At 43.1% G+C, this 12,309-nt stretch overlaps 1 protein-coding gene across 6 annotated transcripts in view; it reads left to right on the forward strand.

Annotated features, from left to right (window-relative positions):
* POLR3G (RNA polymerase III subunit G) overlaps positions 1-12,309 on the forward strand; it is a 46,121-nt gene that overhangs the window by 751 nt on the left and 33,061 nt on the right. For 4 of the 6 annotated variants that reach the window (XM_020913168.2, XM_070465809.1, XM_070465810.1 and 1 more), the window contains exon 1: positions 52-240. The exons of 1 other annotated variant lie outside the window; for it this stretch is intronic. The gene's annotated coding sequence lies outside the window, so the exon portion shown is untranslated. Of the gene's footprint in view, positions 1-50; positions 241-3,620; positions 3,723-12,309 lie in introns of those variants that run through there. One more of the 6 variants, XM_070465807.1, reaches the window with a different exon arrangement.

The raw sequence follows: 12,309 nt of genomic DNA on the forward strand, positions 1-12,309 counted from the left end.
CGGCGCCTGCCGAGGGCTAAAAAAGCTCTGGGCCCGGAGGGCGGGGCCTAGCTCGGGAGTGGGCGGGGATAACTAGTTGGGATCCGAACGCCGCTCAGAGGCCGCGTGGAGGGAGGAGCGCGCCTTCTCCAGAGGTGGAACCGGCCCTGGAGCGCCGGAACCTTCGGTCTGCACCCCTTGGTTGCCGGCCGGCACTTAACGGCTGTACGCTTTCCCCGAGCCTGGAGACTTAGCGAACAGGTAACTGAGGAAGCAGTCGAGGGCTTGGGAGGAGTTGGGGGTGTCGGGGGGGGGGGGGTAGTTAAAGGGGCACGTGGAGAAGGTGGGAGGAAGTCAGCCTTGGAGATTAATTAAAGAGCCTCTGGGTTGCGGGTTGTTGGAAGATAGCTTTTAGCTCCCCTTCTCCTAATCGCTTCACACTCTTAAAAAATAGTTTCCACAGCTTACCTAGTCTACACTTCTTAGGACTCTGCGGCGAGTTAGAAGGGAATTGATGCTCTTACTGATGGTCAGTTTTCAGTGCCGACGGTGTGATGGGCTCTAACGCGAATCATTGCCGCAGGCTTGCAGCTAAGGACAGGATATTCAGTATGTTTTCTTAACTGTTAGCACTTTATCCTGTATCCCAGGGAGGGATGTTGTTGATAAGGTTTTTCTTCTCTTCTAAAAGAATTATATATTCGTTCCCCTGCCTTCCCTTGTTTTTGTTGAGTTTGTCCGCTCTTGGAAGAGACTAAAGAAAGTTGGTAGAGATAAACTAAAGAGAGGTGGAAGCAGCCGCACCTTGAGAAGACAGGGAAAGTGGATAATGACATGGGTGTGGCCCCACCAGCCGCAGAGATCACCCCCACTAATAACACCAGGTTCCTCCTGTCCCCATCCCGCATCTTCTCGCTGTTGAAACACCCATTTAGGCTTTAGAAATTCCTTTGAGAACTTGTAAACCTCCCTGCTCAGTCAGGAAAAATTATGAAGACTCATGAGACAGCATTATGGAAGATAATTATGAAAACACTTACTGTGGCAGCTACTAATAAGCCTTCATAGAGGGAGAGGTGTGTTCTCCTCCCCTACAGTTAAGTCTTGGATGAGGATGTAGCCTTTCTGAATATTTTCCTAACCTAGTTAGAATTTATCCAGACATTCAGTTCTGCAAACTAAGTGATGTGTAAAAATACAGAAAATTCTTTTTTTAAAGATCACAATCTGGGTTCTCAAGGAATTTGAAGGAAGATAATATTTGCACACAAATGTTGGCAATATAAAGCAAATGAGATATTTCCCCAGAGGAAGTTAAAAACTAGGTTCTATGACAATATGCATGGAAGGAACTGTCTCGGAGTAGCAATTTGAGCTGGCCTTAAAAGACCACTGTTGGTTAGCACGATCTCAGCAGGGACATACAGACCTCTCTATAATTTTATTTTTCCTCTAGTCAAAGGGAGGTGAATTGGAGTGATATCCTTACCAAGCTATGAGCTCAGCAATAATTCTCCCAATTTTTATTGGACTTTTGCCAGGCTTTGGTTAGTAATAGGGCAGGAAAAGGTGAATGAGTCTTCAAAGAGGCCCTTCACGCTTACAGATCCTTCTGCTTGTACACTTTCCTCTATATATCCTTTCCTAGTTCTCAGCATGGCTTTTTCCTTCCCTGTGTCAGGTTTGTGTTCAAATATTACAAGATACTGGAGAACTTCTTTATCCAGTCTTTCTATAATAGCACCCATGTTTCCTGCTTTTTTTTTTTTTTTCATAGCACTGATCACTACCTGACATTTTCTATAAAGTACATTTTTTCCCCCATTTCCCATAATAGATTGTGAGCACTATGAAAGCAGGGATTTTGTTTTGTTCACTATTCAAATTATGTAGAAGATGGTCTGACACAGAGGGTACTTAGTTAATACTTGAAGAGTGGATAATTGAAGAAATTACTGAGGAGACAGACAAGAACTGACAGTTACAACATGATATTTAAAAGGGCAATAAAAGCAGTGTGCATGCTATGTCACTTCAGTCATGACCAACTATGCGACTCTATGGACCACAGACTCTATGGACATAGGCTCCTCTGTCCATGGGATTCTCCAGGCAAGAATACTAGAGTGGGTTGCCATGCCCTCCTCCAGGGTATCTTCCCAGCCCAGGGATTGAACCAGCATCTCTTATGTCTCCCTCATTGGCAGGCAGGTTCTTTGCCACTAGCGGCACCTGGGAAGCCCCCAAAGCGGTGTAGTACCTGGGAAACAGGAAAGAGATAGGTCTGCCCCCACTTAGGGTGGAGGAAATCAGAAGAGAAGTAGTATTTGCATAGTACTTTCAGTGATGATGGGGCTTGGTCAGGTGGGCGTGGCATCGCAGGCAGAAGGAGCGCAACATGCGACAGCTGGGATAGCAGCATTGGGAGTGGTTAGAGCTGGGGTGGGAGAAGGCCATGGCACCCCACTCCAGTACACTTGCTTGGAAAATCCCATGGACCGAGGAGCCTGGTAGGCTGCAGTCCATGGGGTCTCAAAGAGTCAGACATGACTGAGCAACTTCACTTTCACTTTTCACTTTTATGCATTGGCGAAGGAAATGGCAACCCACTACAGTGTTCTTGCCTGGAGAATCCCAGGGATGGGGTCGCACAGAATCGGACATGACTCAAGTGACTTAGCAGCAGTAGCAGAGCTGGGGTGGGAGGGTGGTGCAGTATGCAAGAGGTGGAAAGTTAGACCCCAAAGCTCTGTTAGTTAAGAGGATGATACATTAAGGTTTGTGTTCAAGAAAGATGACTGGAGAATGGGTTGAAAGGATGAGTCTAGCCTTTAGAGGGGCTTCCCAGGTGGGTAAGTGGTAAAAAATCTGCCTGCCAATGCAGAGAGACGTGGCTTCAATCCCTGGGCCAGGAAGACCCCGTGGAGGAGGAAATGGTAACCCACGCCAGTATTCTTGCCTGGGAAATTCCATGGACAGAGGAACCTGGAGGGCTACAGTCCATGGGCTCCTGAAGAGTCAGACACGACTAAGCGATTGAGTATGCACAGGCAGCCATGAGAAGTTTACTTGTTCTGTATTAGAGATCCAGTCAAGAGATGGTGAAGCCCTGAACCAAGGCAGAAGTAAAGAAAGGCAAACTTGTAAGAAGGGACACAGAGCTGATTGTCTTCTATGGTTAGATGAGGGGATCAAGGGAGATGGAGACAAGGTCAGCATGACTATTAGTTTCTAATTAGGGTAATTTAGGTGTCATTCATCAGGAAAGATACTGTGACCTGGCTTTCAGTGCCTCTCCTAGCTTCCATGTCTGCTTGTATCTGTTTGTGTATTATTCACCTACGTAGTATGTGCAGCAAACTTAACCTTGTGAGACGTGGAGGACAGCACAGTTAAGCCACAATTGTAACTCACAAAATGTTAGAGTGAGGAGGAGCTTCAGAGATCCTGCCACAAGGTTGTTTCTGTGATTAATTAGCATAGGCTTTCGCAGGTCAGCTCCTGGGTGCTTGAACTGCACCCATGAAGCTCTCTCAGAACAATTTTGAATACGAATTTTCAGGAGGCATCCCAAAAAAGGAAGGGTAGTACATCTGATGTTACATCTTTCAATCCAATCTATTTTGCCATTACTATTTCAGTTCATTGTAAAGATTAAAGGTATTGCTGGGATTTGAAAGGTCTTCAGCTAACCTCGAAGTGTGCTACGGGCAGCCTAATACAAATATGCGGACAATGGAAAGGTAACCTGAACTTTTAACCCAGTTCTGGCTTTGTTAGGAATTAGCTCTGTCTTCAAGCACCCCATTGGCCTTTCAGTGCCTCACTTTCCTATATAATGGGAAGTTCAGTCTGAAGCCATGGTTCTTAATTTAGATTACACATTGGAGTCTCCTGGGATGCTTTAAAAAGTCCTGCCGCCCAAATCCTACCTCTACAGATTCTGATTTCGTTGTTCTGGGGTGGTGGTTGAGGGTTTTTCTTTTTCTTTATGTTGTTGTTTGTTTAAATGTCTTGATGATTCCAGTGTACAGCCAGGTCCCAAACCACTTTCAGAAGATAACAAACAAAAACAAAAATTCTTAATAGTGGGCTGAATAAGTTGTATTTCTGTGGATAAGTTAGTTCACCATTAGTTCAGTTCACTGGCTTAGTCGTGTCTGACTCTTTGCAACCCCATGGACTGCAGCACACCAGGCTTCCGTCTCCTTTACCAACTCCTGGAGTTTGCTCAAACTCATGTCCATTGAGTCAGTGATGCCATCCAACCATCTCATCCTCTGTCGTCATCCCCTTCTCCCGCCTTCAATCTTTCCCAGCATCAGGGTCTTTTCTAGTGAGTCATTTCTTCCCATCAGGTGGCCAAAGTATTGGAGTTTCAGCTTCAGCATCAGTCCTTCCAATGAATATTCAGGATTGATTTCCTATAGAATTGGCTGGTTTGATCCTTGCAATCCAAGGGACTCTCAAGAGTCTTCTCCAACACCACAGTTCAAAAGCATCAATTCTTTGGCGCTCAGCTTTCTTTATAGTCCAACTCTCACATTCATACATGACTTCTGGAAAAACCCTAGCCTTGATTAGATGGACTTTTGTTGGCAAAGTAATGTCTCTGCTTTTTAATATGCTGTCTAGGTTTGTAATAGCTTTTCTTTCAAGGAGCAAGCATCTTTTAATTTCATGGCTGCAGTCCCCACCTGCAGTGATTCTGGAGCCCCAAAAAATAGTCTGACACTGTTTCCAGTGTTTCTCCATCTATTTGCTATGAAGTGATGGAACTGGATGCCATGATCTTAGTTTTCTGAATATTGAGTTTTAAGCCAACTTTTTCACTCTCCTCTTTCACTTTAATCAAGAGGCTCTTTAGTTCTTCACTTTTTGCCATAAGGGTGGTGTCATCTGCATATCTGAGGTTTTTGATATTTCTCCCAGCAGTCTTGATTCCAGCTTGTGCTTCCTCCAGCCCAGCATTTCTCATGAGTACACTGCACATAAGTTAAATAAGCAGGGTGACAATATACAGCCTTGACTTCCTATTTGGAACCAGTCTGTTGTTCCATGTCCAATTCTAACTGTTACTTCCTGACCTGCATACAGGTTTCTCAAAAGACAGGTCAGATGGTCTGGTATTCCCATCTCTTAAAAGAATTTTCCAGTTTGTTGTGATCCACACAAAGGCTTTGGCATAATCAATAAAGCAGAAATAGCTATTTTTCTGGAACTCTCCCGCTTTTTCGATGATCCAGCAGATGTTGGCAATTTGATCTCTTGTTCCTCTGCCTTTCTAAATCCAGCTTGAACATCTGGAAGTTCACGGTTCATGCACTGTTGAAGCCTGGCTTGGAGAATTTTGAGCATTACTTTACTAGCGTGTGAGATGAGTGCAATTGTGTGGTAGTTTGAACAATCTTTGGCATTGCCTTTCTTTGGGATTGGAATGAAGACTGACCTTTTCCAGTCCTGTGGCCGCTGCTAGTTTTCCGAATTTGTTGGCATATTGAATGCAGTACTTTCACAGCATCATCTTTTAGGATTTGCAATAGCTCAACTGGAATTCCATCACCTCCACTAGCTTTGTTCATAGTGATGCTTCCTAAGGCCCACTCGACTTTGCATTCCAGGATGTCTGGCTCTAGGTAAGTGATCACACCATTGTGGTTATCTGGGTTCTGAATATCTTTTTTGTATAGTTCTTCTGTGTATTCTTGCCACCTTTTCTTAATATCTTCTACTTCTGTTGGATCCCTGCCATTTCTGTCCTTTATTGAGCCCATCTTTGCATGAAATGTTCCCTTGGTAGCTCTAATTTTCTTGATGAGATCTCTTGTTGAGTCTTTCCCATTCTATTATTTTCCTCTGTTCTTTGCATTGATCACTGAGGAAGGCTTTCTTATCTCTCCTTGCTATCCTTTGGAACTCTGCATTCATATGTGTGTATCTTTCCTTTTCTCCTTTGCCTTTGACTTCTCGTCTTTTCTTAGCTATTTTTAAGGCCTCCTCAGACAACAATTTTGCCTGTTTGCATTTCTTTTTCTTGGGGATGGTCTTGATCACTGCTTCCTGTACATTGTCCCAAACCTTCATCCATAGTTCTTCAAACCTCCATCCATAGTTCTTCAGGCACTCTAGCAGGTCTATCTGAATCTATTTGTCACTTCCACTGTATAATCATAAGGGATTTGATTTAGGTCATACCTGAATGGTCTAGTGATTTTCCCTACTTTCTTAATTGAAGCCTGAATTTTGCAATAAGGAATTCGTGATCTGAGCCACAGTCACTTCCCGGTCTTGTTTTTGCTGACTGTTTCTACATCTTTGGCTGCGAAGAATATAATCAGTCTGATTTCGGTGTTGACCATCTAGTGATGTCCATGTGTAGAGTCTTCTCTTGAGTTGTTGGAAGAGGGTGTTTGCTATGACCAGTGCATTCTCTTTGAAAAACTCTGTTAGCCTTTGCCTTGCTTCATTCTGTACTCCAAGGCCAAATTTGCCTGTTACTCCAGGTATCTCTTTACTTCCTACTTTTACATTCCAGTCCAAATCAACCATAAGTCAATAAATAAGGAAACAACATTGATTATGAAACTGTTGCTGTATACAGAGTATGCTGCTAAACAGTGGAGGATATAAGATTTCTGGTGTTAATACATTTGAAGAAACAAAAAAATGGAAATGAAACTCCTTTGGAAAAGATTCTTTTCCCAAAAGAGGCATTGTCCATATTTCTTCCAGAATTGAAGAAAGCAGCAACATGTATCACCTCAGTTTTTGAAAATCCATGTATTTTAACAGGAGAATCTTTCCAAAAGCAAGGTGGGATGAACCGACAGTTGTGATGTTGAGCAAGTTAAACTGGATCTTAAGGTGAAAAGGGATGCAGTCAGACAAGGAAGAAGTGGTTTCCAGTGGAGCGAGTGCTAGTCAAAAGATTCCAGGCCAGTGAGTCGGGAGGATCAGTGCAACCATCATAAAAGGGCTCTCAATACTTGGAATAGTGAGTTTGGACTTAATTATCTATCTAAGAGGGAGAGAAGAGAAGCATTTAATCAGAACTATGCTTTAGAATGAATAGTGTGAGAGAATAAAATAAACAGGAAGAACAGGGGATACTACAAAATCTGCAGCCATCAAAAGTAATGTGGAAAGAAGCTGAACTGAATTGTGGTAGAGAAAACAGAAAGGAAGGGACATTGTGAAGACAGATGATTGATTCTGATGGAGGGGTGAAACAGAATGATAAATCAATCCTGACTCACTCCAAATCTTCAAATATTGGTGATTGGGGAAATAGCATACTGTGGATAGAAATAGGGACATTCTATATGAAAAGCTAGCGAGTTACTATAGAGAGATGATCTCAGTATTTTAAGTTAAGATTGTTGTTGTTTAGTCTCTAAATTGTGTCCAGTTGGTTTGCAACCCTATGGACGATTGCCCACCAGGCTTCTCTGTCTTTGGGATTTCCCAGGCAAGAATACTGGAGTGGGTTGCCGTTTCTTTCTCACGGGGAATCTTCCCAACCGAGAGATCCCAACCCATCTCCTGCATTGGCAGGTAGATTCTTTACCACTGAGCTGCCAGGGAAGCCCTGAGTTTAAGGTACTGTCCAAATACTCTTTTGGTAGTAAGAAAATGGGATGAAATTCAGAACAGAGGTTAATGGTAGAGATAGTTGTGTGGAGGACATTATCAAACCCTGAGAGGGGGTATTTTTTCCAAAGATAAGGAGCAGAACTATAGATTGAACCTTAAGGAAATCCATATTTAGGAGGTTTTAAGAAGAGAAGTAGACAAAAACTGGTCTTGAGTTAGAAGAACCTGCGATCAGACTAAAGCCTGGAGAATAGACAGTTTCATAAGGATGGAGGCAATAATAAGTGGTATGCCTTGGATATACCAGTCTCATCACTTCATGGTAAACAAATGGGGAAACAGTGGCAGATTTTATTTTCTTGGGCTCCAAAATCACCGTGGACGGTGACTGCAACCATGAAATTAAAAGATACTTTCTCCTTGGAAGGAAAGCTATGACAAATCTAGGCAGCATATTAAAAAGCTGAGACATCACTTTGCCAACAAAAGTTCATATAGTTAAAGCTATAGTTTTTCCAGTAGTCATATGCAGATGTGAGAGTAGGACCATAAAGAAGGCTGAGCACCAAAGAATTGATGCTTTTGAACTGTGGTGCTTGAGAAGACTCTTGAGAGTCTCTTGGACACCAAGAAGACCAAACCAGTCAGTCCTAAAGGAAATCAACCCTGCATATTCATTGGAAGGGCTGATGCTGGAGCTTCAATACTTTGGCCACTTGATGTGAAGAGCTGACTCATTGGAAAAGACCCTGATACTGGGAAAGATTGATGGAAGCAGGAGAAGGGGACGACAGAGGGTGAGATGGTTGGATGGCATCACTGATCAGTGGCCATGAGTGTGAGCAAACTCCGGAAGATGGTGACGGACAGGGAGGCCTGGCGTGCTGCGGTGCAGGGCGTTGCACAGAGTCGGACACGACTGAGCAGCTGAACATAGCAGCATGCTTTTGAAGTCCAAGAGGTGAACAAGGGGAAAGTCCAGTGGGTTTTGCCTTTGAGGACTGTTAGGGGCCTTTGCACTTCAGCATCTGGCCTGAGTACCGTTCCCATCACAGTGAGATAAAAGGCAAACCTTTTGCCACAGCTCACACAGGGCTCCACAAGAGCTGGCCTTTGCCAGCCTCTCCTTGCTTCTCACCTGCGTGAGCTTCTTGCTCCTCAGACACTGCATCTTGGGGCTTCCCCTCCTGCCCCTGTTGTGCCTTCTGTCCATAGCCATCTTCAACTCCTTCCCCCACCTCAAAGCTCTCAGACCCTCTGCAGCACACCGCTCCGGTGTATTGTCCGCAGAAGGACTGCACTTGTGTGAAAAAGTCAGTGCTGCACCTCTTTGTTATTCTTTACCTTCTTACTATGATTTATTTTTCTTCAGAGCTATATTGATTCCTATGGCTGCCACAAACTGGTTGACTGAAAAACAACAGAAATTTATTCTCTCATTTTTAGAGCCAGAAATCTGAAATCAAGGTATTAGTGGAGCTTGTTCCCTCTGGGGGCTCTGAGGGAGAATCTGTTCAGTGCGTCTCTTCCAGCTTCGGGTGGTTCCTGGCGCTCCTCGGTGTTCCTGGGTTGCAGCTACGGCACTCCAGTGTGGGCTCCCATCTTCACACAGTGTTTCCCCTGGGTGCCTCTCTCTGCCCAAGCACCCCTGTTATAAGGACGCCAGTCACTAGGAGAGGGCTCCCCCTTATCTTGTATCAAAGTGAAGTGAAAGTGAAAGTCGCTCAGTCATGTCCGACTCTTTGCGACCCCATGGACTATACAGCCCATGGAATTCTCCAGGCCAGAAAACTGGAGTGGGTAGCCTTTTCCTTCTCCAGGGGATCTTCCCAACCCAGGGATCAAACCCAGGTCGCCTCCGTTGCAGGCGGATTCTTTACCAGCTGAGCCACAAGGGAAGCCCAAGAATACTGGAGTGGGTAGCCTTTCCCTTCTCCAGAGGATCTTCCCAACCCAGGAATTGAACCAGGGTTTCTTGCATTGCAAGAGGATTCTTTACCAACTGAGCTATCAGGGAAGCCCAATCTCCTATGACCTCATGTTAATTTGATTACATCTCCAAAGACTTTATTTACAAACAAGGAAGGTCATATTCACAAGTACGGGGGTTGGGGGAGGACATAATTCAACCTACTACAGGAGCACATAATATTACGTTACATACTTAAGGTTGTTCATCCACCAAAACATAAGCCGTGAAGGCAGAGACTTGGTTTTGTTCAGTGCTCTCTGAATGCCTGGAATGCTCAATGTTAACTGAATGAAATGGGCCCACATGAAGTAGAGGATGATTTTGATAATGAGAAAATGGGGAAAGCTGATTAAAAAAAAATAAAAAACTCTTCATTCAAGAAGCTTAGGAGGATGAAAAAGGACCACAGAAATGGCTTAATCAACTTAAGGGATTTCAAGGGATTCAAACAGTGAAGCTTAGGCCACAACTTGCGAGTCTGTTTTGCCAAGAGACTGTTACCAGAGTCCAGCCATTGCCTCCTAGTTCCACAGGAGAAGAGAATGAATTCAGCAGCTTCACAAGATATAGGAGAACTGACTCATGATAACCAAACTAGAAAGAAATGGATTTCTAGGCCAGAATGCCGTGTAATTATTAAGGGTGTCTCAAGAGTTGGAATTGATTTTTCTGCCAAGGGCAGTACATTCACTGATAATCAAGTTTATACACCCAAAGGTTTCTTAATAAATATGAAACTTTAGAGTCAGCAGAATTTGATAGTTCTCAGGAGATACTCCATCAAGTAATGACAGCTGATATACTCTCTTTTTAGGTGGGTTTTCCTCAGAGTGAAGGTGTGAGTTCTTGTTCAGTTACTCAGTCACGTCCAGCTCTTTGCAGTACCATGGACTGCAGCTTGCCAGGCTTCACTGTCCTTCACCATCTCCTGGAGTTGGCTCAAACTCTAGTCCACTCTTGCCATCCAACTGTATCATCCTCTGTGGACCCCTTCTCCTCCTGCCTTTGATCTTTCCCAGCATAAGGTCTTTTCCAATGAGTTGGCGTTTCGCATACGGTGGCCAAAGTATTGGAGTTTCAGATTCAGCATCAGTCTTTCCAGTGCTCAGCAATTTTCATACTTGGGAGACCTGCTTTCTACAGGTTCAGCATATGTTTTAGTGACTCAGCAATTGAAACAAGGCCATTTGTGTATTTTCTCTCTCTTAGTGTGGACAACTGGAATGAGCTTGGTTATTAAAATAAGTATCTTTTCTATATAAATTGTATTTCACAGTAACTAGTAGATGAGGGGAATTGATTACTGGTGGGATTCTAGTTAAGAAAGAAATGATAAAATTTATTTATCACCACATTATAATCTTTGGTGAACTTGTGTATCTAGGATATGATCATCAGTACTTGCATTTTTAAAAATCATTAAGTGAAAGCTGATTTCACATTACAGTTGACTCCAAACAACACAAATTTGAATTACATGGGTCCACTTATCTTTGGACTTTTTTTTTTCAACTTTATACTGGACAAAAATAGACTGACAGGACATGACCCCAGTGACCAGAGAACATCCCTGAAAGAGACTTCATATGCATCATGTGATGCAGTAGGAAAAACAGCATCTCTTTTGATGCAGTAGGAAAGACACCATCTCTTTTGAGTATTTTTGTAAAAAATCAACCCAAATTTGAGTAAGCCTCTAGTCCATCTGCTTATAGAAAATACAGGGAGTAGAAGAATGTGTTAAACCATGTCTCGTGTACACAATCATTGAAATCCACAGTATGTAAAATTGTTCACCCCTCCTACTTTCAAAGTGTGGTCTGCAAACCAATAACACTGCTATCTTCAGAGAGCTTGTTAGAAATGCTGACCCTCAGGCCTCATCCTTGGCCAGCTGGTTCAGATTCTGCTTTTTGACAAGATTTCTGAGTAATCTGCACATGCCTTAGGGTTGAAGTTGAAGAAGCATGTAGCGGATAGTGACCTGGTTTCCTCAACGCATAAATGGTTAGGGAGAAAAGGGAGGTAACTGTTACAGTGGTATGGAGGACCTGTTCTTGCTTCCTTGAACTTACAGAGTTGAATGATACTCGGTATCATCATTGGGAGAAAGATTTAAAGAATGTGCGTTATAATCTTCAGTACAGTCCAATGAGTTATAGTGGAAGGGCGTTAGGTAGGAATCCTGTTTTCACACTACAGTTGACTCTGAACAACACAGTTTGAATTACATGGATCCTCTTAATATGTGGGTTTTTTTTTTTTCAGTGGAAAACTAACACTACACAAACTGACGTTAGTTTAATAGAGAACCATGGATTCAGAGTTGACTGTAAAATTATACACGGATTTTTGACTGCATGGGGTGGTCAGTGCCCCTAACCCCATGTTGTTCAAGCATCAACTATTTAGAGTAATCATGTTTCAGATGACTCAGAAATTCAGTACAGGACTTAAGAATGATATTGTTCTCTAATAATGATAACTTTATCCCTAAAGTTACAGAGTACAGATTTATCTTTAACAGTTTTTTCTGCTTGGACAGACCTGTTCAAAGTCTTATGAGTCCATTCACATTTCTAAAAGGAGGACTTTGGACTAGATCTCAAGGATTCTTTCTGACACTCAGATTTTGGGATAAATAAATCATTTAAACATTTAAAGTATGTCTGCTGATAGACTTCAAGCTGATTTGGAAAACAAGGTGTCCCCGTTCATCAGCACAGCCCCTACTGGTCCACATTTTCAACGCATATCTGAGATCC

The sequence above is a fragment of the Odocoileus virginianus genome, chromosome 3 (genome assembly GCF_023699985.2).
Source record: "Odocoileus virginianus isolate 20LAN1187 ecotype Illinois chromosome 3, Ovbor_1.2, whole genome shotgun sequence".
Taxonomy (NCBI): Eukaryota; Metazoa; Chordata; class Mammalia; order Artiodactyla; family Cervidae; genus Odocoileus; species Odocoileus virginianus.